General features: G+C 39.9%; 1 protein-coding gene and 1 long non-coding RNA gene across 3 annotated transcripts in view; one reads left to right on the forward strand and one right to left on the reverse strand.

The window, feature by feature from the left end:
• The first annotated feature begins 434 nt into the window (after positions 1–434).
• On the forward strand, positions 435–4,207 carry LOC121010575 (uncharacterized). 2 transcript variants are annotated; one of them, XR_005781262.1, is made up of 2 exons: positions 435–586; positions 3,556–4,207. It is a non-coding gene; the product is annotated as an uncharacterized LOC121010575 (long non-coding RNA). The 2 variants fall into 2 exon arrangements; XR_005781263.1 differs by lacking the exon at positions 435–586 and adding an exon at positions 593–1,004.
• Positions 4,208–5,056: 849 nt separating this feature from the next.
• DTWD2 (DTW motif tRNA-uridine aminocarboxypropyltransferase 2) overlaps positions 5,057–12,209 on the reverse strand; it is a 162,103-nt gene continuing 154,950 nt past the window's right edge. The window contains exons 8-9 of the transcript XR_005781261.1: positions 7,124–7,242; positions 5,057–5,286 (exon numbers count right to left, since the gene is read on the reverse strand). The gene's annotated coding sequence lies outside the window, so the exon portion shown is untranslated. The remainder of the gene's footprint in view (positions 5,287–7,123; positions 7,243–12,209) is intronic.

The raw sequence follows: 12,209 nt of genomic DNA on the forward strand, positions 1-12,209 counted from the left end.
ATGATTTAGGGCAAAATATTAGTCTATACATGTAAGATCAATATGATAATAAGGGTGTCAAAAATGGACTGTTATCATAAAATTTTAAAGAAATTTAAGGCCATTACATCCTACCAAGTCTTTTCATACATAAAGAAATGGAGAATCAGAGAACCCATGATTTGCCCAAAAGGACAACGCTACCTCACGGCAGAGCTGACAGTCATTAAGACCACCTGATTCCTTACCTAGCACCCTTGCCAGTACAACATGATTTATGAGCTGCTCTCAAGCTTATTAAGAGCAAAATGGCAAGAAAATCCTTCAGTATTGAAAAAGTCCCAGTCAGGAGAGCATATACCCTCTCAACAGAATTGCCCTCTCTTATGACACTTTCTTTAGAGTCTTGCATATGGGAGGCGGGAAGCAGATGTTCTGAGAGCAGGGTTGGTGAGAAAGGCAAGCTAACACCTTCTCTTTGATGCGCTTGGAAGGACTCAAACAGCTCTCTCTAGAGTGGTTAAGACAGCTGCTGAGATGTAGCAAAGCTTTGATCCAAGAGCTTCAGTTCCCAGAGTCATGAAATCACCCCAGGAAGGGAAATCGGGTGAGTTTAAATCAAATGTGGTAATCCAAGTCTGGGTGTGAAATATATTAAAATTAGAAAAAGTGATGACAGATAAAAGGTTAGTGAAAAACGTGCCAAATTATTTCATTAGAAAATTGCTCTAAAGCACCATATTTAAACATAGTGAGGCTATTTTCTTCAATTTTCCCAACGTTCAACTGGTCTTTTAAAGGTAGATATGTGAACATGTATGTGTGTATATATAAGAGTGCATATATATCTCTGTATATATTTATGTGTGTGTATTTACATTTATGTTTTCACTGATCGAGAAAGAGAGAGAGAAGGAAAACTACTTCTGGAGCCTGAACAGAAAACCTCATCTGAATTGGGAAAAATTTAAATCCTGTGGCTCAAACACCAAGCATCTGCTGCTTAGTGATAGCATTTCCAAACTGTAAGTTTAGCTGTTTAAAGAGTAAAATGAATCTTTTTAAAAGCACATGAAATGTTTTAAAGTTATGAAACACTATATGGTTATATATATATACAGTTATAATTATATAGTTATATATTTATATACATATAACATATAAAACATGTATACATACATATAATTTATATACATAATATATATAACTATATTTCTTATCACTTTGTTTCTTATATGTATGGCTATAATTGTATATAACTGTATATACTATACATATATACTATAGTACATAACGGTACTGTAACTATATATGTTCACATACCGTATAGCTTATAGTTATATACTATATATTCACTATATACTATATAACTATATATACATAACTGTATATATACAGTATACATATATACTATAGTACATAACGGTACTGTAACTATATATATTCACATACCGTATAGCTTATAGTTATATACTATATATTCACTATATACTATATAACTATATATACATAACTGTATATTATAGAATTATATACTATATAAAACTGTAACTATATATATTCACACACTATATAGTATAGAATTATATACTATATAAAACTATACTCATACTATATATTATAGAATTATATGCTATGTAAAACTATAACTATATATATTCGCATACCACATAGCATATGGTTATAGACTACATATAACTATAACTATGTATATTCACATACTATAAGTACAGAATTATACACACATATAACTATATATATTCAGACTATATAATATGGAATTATATACTATATATAACTATGACTATATATATTCACATACTATAAGTATAGAATTATATACCATATATAACTATATATTCAGGCACTATAAGTATAGAATTATATAGTATATAACTATATATATTCACATACTATATAATATAGAATAATATACAACATATAACTGTAACTATATATAGCATATATGTATACTATATATAACTATAACACAGACACACAAACATACAAAATGGCAAGAAAACAACATCTGTGGGTTCTAAGTGAAGTTTTCATGTATTATGCCAAGAGAAAACATATTCTGATTTCTCAGTGGAGGACAAAACGGCAGAAAGTAAGTGAGACAGTGAACTGCAGATCTGAATCAATACCTACTCTGAATCCCCAAATCCAGAAACATTTAGACTGCCTGCTCTGTGCAGACAGCATACGTCAGATCATTTATAACCTGAGACACCCACATCCAGGATAAAGTCAACCTCTCTCTTTAAAAACTGTGCCACAGTCAAAGCAGAGCATATACTTTATTTTACCAGCTAATTTTTAACCCTTCAGGCATGGATGAAAATGCTCTTTTATGGCAGTGGTCTGAGTCAGCCTATAAACCTCAGAATCCCTTAAACGTTCTTTGTCATCCTTCCAACTCAGCCCTCGGTTCCAAGTCAAAACTCCCCCTCGGGTCACCTCCTCTCAACTCCAAGGGGAGGACCCTCATTTCCAACCTTCCTTGAAACCACAAATCCCTTGAACCCTCTCCCTGGCCTGGTCCTGCACAGTTCAGGGCATATTAAATAATGCCTTCCCAGCTCTTGCCTTTACCAGCCCTTCTTCTCCATCCTCCATTTGTCCAAAATGGAGGGAACTTGAGGGACCCTTAATCCTTGTCCTATATCCTCACGCTGTCAGTGTTTCTATCTTTTCTTATAACATCTAGTTATCTACTCCTCAGCCCCTTCTCTCAGGGCCACCTGCTGAGACAAACACTCCAAATTCAGCAGATCCATCCCAACAGCAGCTGCCAAGCCCATCCTCACTCTGAACCGACCAGGACCGATAGAAAAGCCAATACACAGCATAATCACTCTTAGTTAACCAGATGAAAGTGTTCTCAATCTGCACACATTTCAGGAAGTTTGCTGTAACAGGGAAAATTTCAAAGGCCAACAGAAATCAATCTCTCTCCTTGGAGATCGTCACTAACACCCCAAGTTCACCACCGTCCTTAGCCTCGGGAAAGCAAGAAATTCATTCATCTGTTGTATTTTTAATGTCTTTACCTCTTGTCAATGTGCTGCTCTGTTTATAAGCTGCAAAATGTTTGGGATCAGATGTCTGCTTCTCAAATCTGCTACTTTTGGCAGGATTTTCAGTAATACCTAAGGGTACTGTTTTGGACAATTCCAGGAATTCTCCATGTAAGCTTACAAAGGGTCATTTTCTTAAAATGCTCTGGATTGTACTCTCTCATCTGGTACATTTTCACTAAGACAGACAGATTCGCCTCTCTCTGGGTTTAAAGCAGCCAGGAAACAAAAGTATGTTGTGTCTCTTCACTCTGAGACGCCTACTAAATCACCCTCTAGCATTCTCTATTTAGCAATGTATTGTGTTTACTGTCTGTCCACCAGATAGAAGGTGAGCTCCAAGAAGGGCAGGGATTTGTCTTTGCTCTCTGATGAATCCCAATGGCCTATAACAGTGCCTGGCACAAAGCATACGTTCAATTTACGTGTTGAATTTATTAAGTAATTAATCTCCTACTGTACATATTTATCCTAAATGCTTTATACTTGGCAGGTTGAAATGAGATGTACATTTTTAATGGAGAAACATCTTGTGGGCTTTGAGAAAAGAGGAAAAGGAGATCATGAACATTCCATCCTACACTAATGGTGTGAATAATTCCATGAGGGGCAAGCAACGTAACATTTCTTTGGGTTCCAAAATGAATCAAAGCTGACTCAGTGTCCCCAGAGAACAAACATTTTGAGAAATCCAAAAAAGTCACCTTCTTGGATTACCTCCCCTTCCATTCTTTTAACAAGAAATCTAGAGCTATGGTGTCCAGAGGGGAAAAAAAAAAAAGAATGCTAGTCTATTTTGGTCACTGACGCTCTTGACCTGTGGTACAAGAAATGGCACCACCATACTTCTCCTTCCAACCTCAGGCGCAGAGATCTTCACTGAAGCTCTCAAGACTAAAACATCTAGTGTCTGGTCTACATGGGCATCCACATGGCCACCTCCATGAGAAATCCTGTATCCACAAAGGTATTGCTTTTCAGTGAAATCAGAACCCTACTACTAACTGAAACTAACTGAAACCCCAACTCACTTCCCAGTGCTCAAGTATCCAGCCAATATCCCAGAATTCCTTCCATTTTCCCCTTGAGTCCTTTCCTTTCACATCACACAAATAAACAAAAAATTATTTGTATCTGTTTGGCCATAATAGTGTCTGATGGCTTGCGCTTATATATGGATAAACCCCAGGGCGTAGACATACAGAAATATCTGGGTTGTCTTTCCCTGGGAACAAATAAAAAATACAGGCGTTAGGATGGTCATAATGGTGACTGAGTGGGAGGAATTCAGCTAGCATTGGGTTCAGCAGACTGTGACATAAACCTCAAGATAACAATGGCCTTCAAAAGACTGATTTTTATTTTATCCCCCTTAAAGGAAATTCTGTGATAGCCCCCCGATCTGGTACAGAGGCTTCTATATGAACATTCCACCAGCTGTCTCAATGCCATCCCATGACCTAAGGCAACTGTTTGCACACTGACCATACAGAAGTAGGTAAAGGGGGTGTGCCACGTGTTGTTTTTTTTTTTTTTAATTTTTATTAGTTTTTGAGAGAGACAGATAGAGATAGGCAGAGAAGCATAGAGAGAGGGAGACACAGAATCCAAAGCAGGCTTCAGGCTACAGGCTCCGAGTTGTCAGCACAGAGCCCTACATGGGGCTTGAACTCACGAACTGTTAGATCACGACCTGAGCCGAAGTCGGCCATTTAACCGACTGAGCCACCCAGGCACCCTGCCACATGTCTTTTAAGATTCCCTCAGGTGGCCATAATCTGCCGTTACATCTCATTGGCCAGTACAGTCACACTGTCAGGCTACTCATGATGGAAGCTAGAAAATGTAGTCTTTATCTCACATGACTAGGTTGTATATTGAGGAAGGCAATTAACAGTGTATTATGTCACAGAGAGTGAACACTCATTCTACTCTTTCATGATGGGTTGGCAGAAGTGAAAAACAAAGCTCAGAGTTTTCTCAGTAGGTCCTCAAGCTGGGTAATTTAAATATTGAAATACTGTACAGTGAAATATTGAAAAGTTGAAATATTAATAAATAATTCTTTGACTTTGCCAACCTTCAGACCCACCTCGATGCTCAGTTGCCATCTGTCCCTCCCTTTGGATCAAGATTAGGAAAAGAGACAAAGTCATTTGTCAGCAGGATCTTCTTCTTGTAAGTTCTTTTGTCATCTGACTTGGTGTCCAACAGGTGAATAGATCTTCACAAGATATATAAAAATTCAAGAATGGGATATAAGACAAGCTAAACCTTAAGCCAATCCCGATCAATTCTATGCAGGGTGGGCATGAGGCACCAAAGTCACAGAGTATGTGACATTATCCTGCCTCCACCTCCACTCCCACCAAATTATAAGCATAAAGAACTTCCATTTTTTGTCACATATCCCCCAGAATCTTCAATACGGCCAACACTCAATGGATCTTTGCTGCACTGAGTTGAAAATGGATAATAATGTAAACATACACAAGAACTTACATGAAAAGAAGAAGATGAAGAGTTTAAAACACTTTTAAATCGATGGTAGGAGAGAAAAGAATACTACTGACATTTAAAGTCAGCACGCCCAGGTTCTACAACTGTCTTCATAGTTATTGCTTACTTGACCTGTTTCTCCCATGTGGACAATGCAGAACGTACCTTTGCCCCTGCACTCCTCCTCTGGGTTACAGTGTCAAATTAATATTTATTTCAAAATCCTGAACAAAATATTACTTGTATGTATTCTTCCTCCTACACCTACACAGCAAGTACACCAGAACAAGGACTCTTTGCAACTCAAGGGATAATGAAAAACAAAAGGTGGGGACGGAAGCGTGTACTGTGATGAAGAGCCTGACTCTAAGGCATTGGAGGACCTGCCAGTAAATCTCCCTGCAGCCATATAGACAACAGCCAGAGGCAGCAACCATGAATCACTCAGGTAAAGGCCTTCCATGGCAGCATCTAGGTAGGCTCCCTCTGCGTTGGCTCAGGGTCTCTGACCTGGTTGTTTTTCAGCAAGTGTCACGATCATAATAAAGACAATAGGCAGAGATGTTCTCAGACAGCCTTGGAAGGCCCGTGAGTCATCTGGACAAACACTCTGACTTGAAAGGATGTTCTACCCACTGTTTAAACAATGGCCACACACATCCTACTTGAATAATCTATCAAATATGTTTTTGGAATGTCAGAATGTGGTTGGAATTAAAATTAAAATCCTACCACCAAGCCAGGCAAAAAGCTAGCCGATACTCTATGAGAATATTAAACTGCAATGCTGAGCTTTGAGAATCTATAGCAGGGTTTCTTATCAAGTCAGGGGATCTAGGGAAGGCTCTTCAGAAGAAGGGGCATTTGGTCTCAATCTAAAGAATTAAAACTCTCAACTAAAGAGGGAGAGATTTCCAGACAGGCAAAACAGCATGTGCTAAGGCCCTGTGGTAGCAAATAAGAGAGCTTACTTAAGGAACTGGAAAAGGAGGGGGGGGGGGGGGAAGACAGTGTGAATGGACCAGGAAGAGCAAAGAGAAGAGAAGTGTAAGACAGGGTGGAGGAGTCAGAGTATCAGTAAGGGTCTTTAGTTGTGAGAGCCACTAGAGTGTACTCTGCCTCATGCATAAAAAAAAAAAAAAAAAAGAGGAAGACTGTTTGGAAAATAAACTAAAGAAATCACAAAGCTGAAGGATGTTCATAGGATTTGGTGCCACTCAGGTGACTGGTGATCTTATAAGCATAGTTTATAAGTGTAGATCACAGTGAAATGGATCGAAGGATAACCAGGAAGTAGGGTGAAGGAAGCAGTGAGCACAGGGTGTCTTTTGGGAATTTTGGTTGTAAATGGGGAGGTCACTGAGAGTGACTTGGTCCAGGATAGAGATGCAGAATCCAGGAGGCTTTTTTATTTTGTTTTGCTTTTAAGATGGAGGAGTCTGGGCATATTTCAGTGCTAATGAAAGAGAGAGGATGACTACACAAGAGAGAATGAGTCATGTTGAGCACAGGCTTTTGAGAAGCAAAAGACAGGGTAGCCTAAGTGGGAGAATTATCCTTACCAGGGTGGAGTGGCTCCACTAGCACATGCCAAGAAGAGAGGAAGGCCCCTTGCAGCGGTAGTGGAAAGATTCCGTTCCCAGCTGATGGCTTCCGTTTTGTCTCTGCAGTAGGTCATTTTCTGAGACAGGGGAAGGTAAGAGATGAATAAAGAGGATTAGGGAATTTGAAGAGTAGAGGGGGTTTTTAGAAAGTCATCGTAAGGACTGGGAGAATGAGGAGCAACACACACAGCAAAGATACCAGGCAGGGTGGAGCATCCACTGAGGGGCCAGTTTTAAATTCCCAACTATTGGATGTGATATTGTGTCCCGAGAAGGTCCTTTCGGTCAGAAGCCATCTCTGCATTCTGCGTAATCACATAGTGAGTGTTGGACAAATGTTCATGGTTTGTGTACTTTGTGACCTCAGTGCTAAGGACAGCTGTGCCTCCCTTAACTTACTACTTTGTGTCTTGGGATCGCAGTAGGTTCTGTAACATTTAAATCAATTGTTAGAAATGGGGACTAAGTTTGTAGCCCACCTACCGCAAGGTGCACATGTGCTTCAGCACCTGTGGCATATATTTGGGTAAGACATTACCCTGACTTCATCTTCTCAATTTATTCATGTTTTTCTCTTTTCCCCAACTTTCTCCTTTATGATCATATATTACCAGATAAGTAGGTTCTAGCCATCTTAAGTCCTTTTTGTGGAATGAAGATACAAATAATCAATAAGTCAATAATAGAACAAAAAGTGTCACATGGAAGTTAATTTAAAAATAGCACCTGGGTGGCTCAGTCGGTTAAGTATCCGACTTCAGCTCAGGTCATGATCTCCTGGTTCAAGGGTTCGAGTCCCACATCAGGCTCTGTACTGACAGCTCAGAGCCTGGAGCCTGCTTCAGATTCTGTGTCTCCCTCCCTCCCTGCCCCTCCCCTGCTCATGCTCTTTCTCCCTCTCTCACAAAAATAAACGTTAATAATTTTTTAACAAAAATAAAAATATAATGATCATCACAGATACAGATATAGAAATAAAAATGTAGAGACATAGATACAGCAATGTTTGCTGATGATTCCTATGGAAACAAGGAACGTAAAACCTAGTGGAGAGTCTACTGTGGGAGATAAAAAGTAAGAATCTAACCATTTTGTGGAAAAGAAAAACATAGTTACCTCTTAACTGATTTCAAGTGTTCTCTAAAACTAAAATATTTTTACTAATTTTCTTTAAGCTAACAGCAAGAAAAATTATCATTTACAATAAATGGTTTATTTGAAGTAGAAAGGATTTTCATTTCTTACGAATCGTTTATTGCTAATATTATAAAAGTTAAGGAAAATATTTAAAAGAGTAGTCTCAAAACAACTACTTTGGCTTTAAGAACACACTAATAATGGGGCGCCTGGGTGGCTCAGTCAGTTAAGCATCCGACTTCGGCTCAGGTCATGGTCTCGTGGTTTGTGAGCTCGAGTCCCACATTTGGCTCTGTGTTGACAGCTCAGAGCCTGGAGCCTGCTTCAGATTCTGTGTCTCCCTCTCTCTCTCTGCCCCACCCCCCCAGCACTATCTCTCTCTTTCTCTCTCTAAAAATAAACTGAAGAAAAAAAAAAAAAAAAGAACACACTAATAATGAGACAGAGCATGCCTTCCTTTGTAGTCAAAAGAAAGAACCACAGAACTAACATCCCAAGTTCATGTGAAGGAGAATCAGACTGCGTAGGAGCCTGGACGCTCTCAGAAGTATGCAGGCAGGGAAAGAAAACCCCCTTCCCTAACCCGTTTCACACTCTCACCACCCTTGACACTAAAAGACAAAGCCCAGTTAGGCCTTCTCTGCCTACAGCCCAGGTCTCTGTACGCTCAGCTGCTTTTCAGGAACCTCAAATCCACTTCCAGATACCAAAGTGTTCCCCTTAATGAAGCCCTTTCCAGTCCCTCAGGAATCATCCATTAGTCTTTGTTCCTTCTGGGCTTGCCACTAATTATAAGACAAACAACAAACAAAAACTGCCATCAGACATACTGAAGTCCTCTACTCCACAGTTCTGCTTCAATAATCAGTGACTTTTGCAAGTTCCTTAGACAGTCTGAGCCTCAGTCTCCTTAGCTGTAAAGTGGGGGTAATAATTAGAGAAGATTCGTTTATACCTGCCCAGTGATAAAACGCCTGGGTTCTGATGGTCTTGGGCTCTGTCTTCTACTTCAGGACCCAAATCATACCAGAAGTCCTGACTCAGTCACAGGTACCCATAAATCCTGTGACACAACCCATACAGTATAGCGGTACCCATTAATGTAGTCCCTGTATATCAACAGTCAAGTGTTTCTGACACCCATTCTCTTGCTATTCCTTCCAAGAATCTGATTTCCTCATCTACAGCTTATAGCAGATGGCTTTCACGGAAAAAGGGAAAAAGAAGAAACATTTCTGGGAGATAGGACTAAATGTTTCTGGTCAAGTTTTGTACTATCCACAATAAAAGCATGGAGAGCGAGATCTTTTGAGGGCACACTACAAAATTAATTTTTAAGGATTTGATCAGCGATTACCCTGAGAATAAGAACATATTATGAATAATGAGGATAGTGACAAACTCCGGGCTGTTTCATTTTTATGGTAACATGTATTACAATTGGTTCTGATTGACAAACCCCTTGAAGCATATAAACTCAATCAATTTACAGACAGATATTTTTTTCCAGGCTTTGTTTTTGAACATGAGTATTTTTTGCACTTGAATGATACACCAGCAAAGAAACAGATGCTAACCCATTTTACTTACATTAATTCAGAAAGGCTAAACTTCTCCTTAAATTTGTTAGAATTTTTTGTCTTACGTTGGTAAACAAGAAAGTATCTTAGTAGTTTTGAGTTTGAGGAATGCCACACAAATCTAATTATTTATGTTATCCTTTATAACTTGGAAGATCACATCTTAGTGTTATCTCGTGACAACTTAGGTAAGAAGTACATGTGCCTTGCCGTATAGGCTTCCCCCTTCCACTGGCTTTAAGCAAAGAGTTTGAAACCCTAGGAGATGGTAGGGCCACAAGACAAGAGGAGTCTGGGCCCCCAAATTACCAATGGACAAGTGTTAAGTGGCCAAAATTCTGCAGCTTATTTGTTTCAGCAGCTGTTACTCTAACCAATATGAGAGCTAAATTCCTTTTTTTAATTGTTTTTCATGTTTTGTTTATTTTTGAGAGGGAAACAGAGTGTGAAGAAGGGAGGGTTAGAGACAGAGGGAGACACAGAATCCGAAGCAGGCTCCAGGCTCCGAGCCATCAGCATAGAGCCCGACGTGGGGCTCAGATCCACAAACCGTGAGGTCATGACCTGAGCCGAAGTCAGACGGTCAACTGACTGAGCCATCCAGGCGCTCCGAGAGCTACATTCCAAATGCACATACTTGCATGATTACAAATCTTTCTCTAACAGAGCTATAGAGCTAAGATTGAGAACAAGATACAAGGGGGTGCCACTCAGGGCAAGATGTGGAGACAATCCTGAATAAGCATCATATATGATGCTGATTAGCTGCTGACTCCAACAATGGGATTCTTTTTTTTAATTTTTTTTTTCAACGTTTATTTATTTTTCGGACAGAGAGAGACAGAGCATGAACGGGGGAGGGGCAGAGAGAGAGGGAGACACAGAATCGGAAACAGGCTCCAGGCGCTGAGCCATCAGCCCAGAGCCTGACGCGGGGCTCGAACTCAAGGACCGCAAGATCGTGACCTGGCTGAAGTCGGACGCTTAACCGACTGCGCCACCCAGGCGCCCTGGGATTCTTATACACAAGTGGCTCTCCATTTTTTCCCCACACTTCTGAAAACTAAGATAAATTCCCAGGCATAATGGGGGCTCTCAAGAAAAGTGACCAACAGGTAATAATGATTCCTCTTATGAGGAAGAGGAGAAATGCAGCCTGCCTCCACAACAGTCCCACTAGACTCCTTCCCTAGGCCGACTATAATACGTCCCCGCAGTCTTTTCTAACATCCAAAAATGCTCCCAGAAGATAGAGATCCCAGTAGTAATCAGAGAAATCTTATTTTTTTTATTTTTTTAATGTTTTATTTATTTTGAGAGAGAGAGAGAGAGAGAGAGAGAGAGAGAGAGAGAGAGAACGAGCAGGGAGGGGCAGAGAGAGAGGGAGACACAGAATCCAAAGCAGCCTCCAGGCTCCCAGCTGTCAGCACAGAGCCCGACGCAGGGCTTGAACTCACCAACTGTGAGATGAGATCATGACCTGAGCCGAAGTTGGTCCCTTAACCAACTGAGCCACCCAGGCGCCTCGTGATCAGAGCGATCATGCTTCAAAACCCAGTAGGCAACTTTATTTTGGTGAATATCAGCATAAAGGTATCAAAAAGGGGTAATTTTAGGGGACATGCCTCCATTTGGCAATCAAAACATTCCTCCCTTTCTATATTTGCTTTGTATCTTTTCACTTTTTATTTTAAGCCAGGACTATGAGAACCCTCTGACCATTTTCCTCTCATCAGAAAATTTCTTCAGCATCTGGTCTTACTAATTTGCTAGCCGTCTCTCCAGCCTCTGAACTTCAAAGAATCATATAAAAATACTTACCAAACTCCTGGAGGTGATCTTTTAAGAGGGGGAAGCTAATTGGACTGAGCCCTTTTGTTCCTAAACTTATATTTTAGACATATTTGGCCAAATGATCTTCAAACAAATAAAAAGTTGTCTCGTCACATTCATAAACAACAACAGCAACAACAACAACAACTTAGGCAGAACAGAATTCTTGTTCATTTGAAAAAAGATCAGACCCATGAAAGAATCCAGGAAGAGACACAGGTATAAGCTTAGCTGTTAATTATCCCCTGGGTTGGTTGTGTTTTTTCTTTTGTTTTTCCCTGTGCAAGGATTTAAGACACAGTGTTAGATATTTAGGGGCATATCACTCAGTTTACTAGAAATTCCTGAATTCTCTTTAATTAGAAGCCAGCAGGACATCACAAAGGCCATAACAACTTATATATGAAGAAAACAACTCTATTCTCATTATTTCCTGGGAAAGGGAAGGGTGGCATCGATAACAGAAGCCAACACTCCTAACTGTATCACTGGCT

The sequence above is a fragment of the Herpailurus yagouaroundi genome, unplaced genomic scaffold, assembly GCF_014898765.1.
Source record: "Herpailurus yagouaroundi ecotype Mexico unplaced genomic scaffold, PumYag 192, whole genome shotgun sequence".
NCBI classification, from domain to species: domain Eukaryota; kingdom Metazoa; phylum Chordata; class Mammalia; order Carnivora; family Felidae; genus Herpailurus; species Herpailurus yagouaroundi.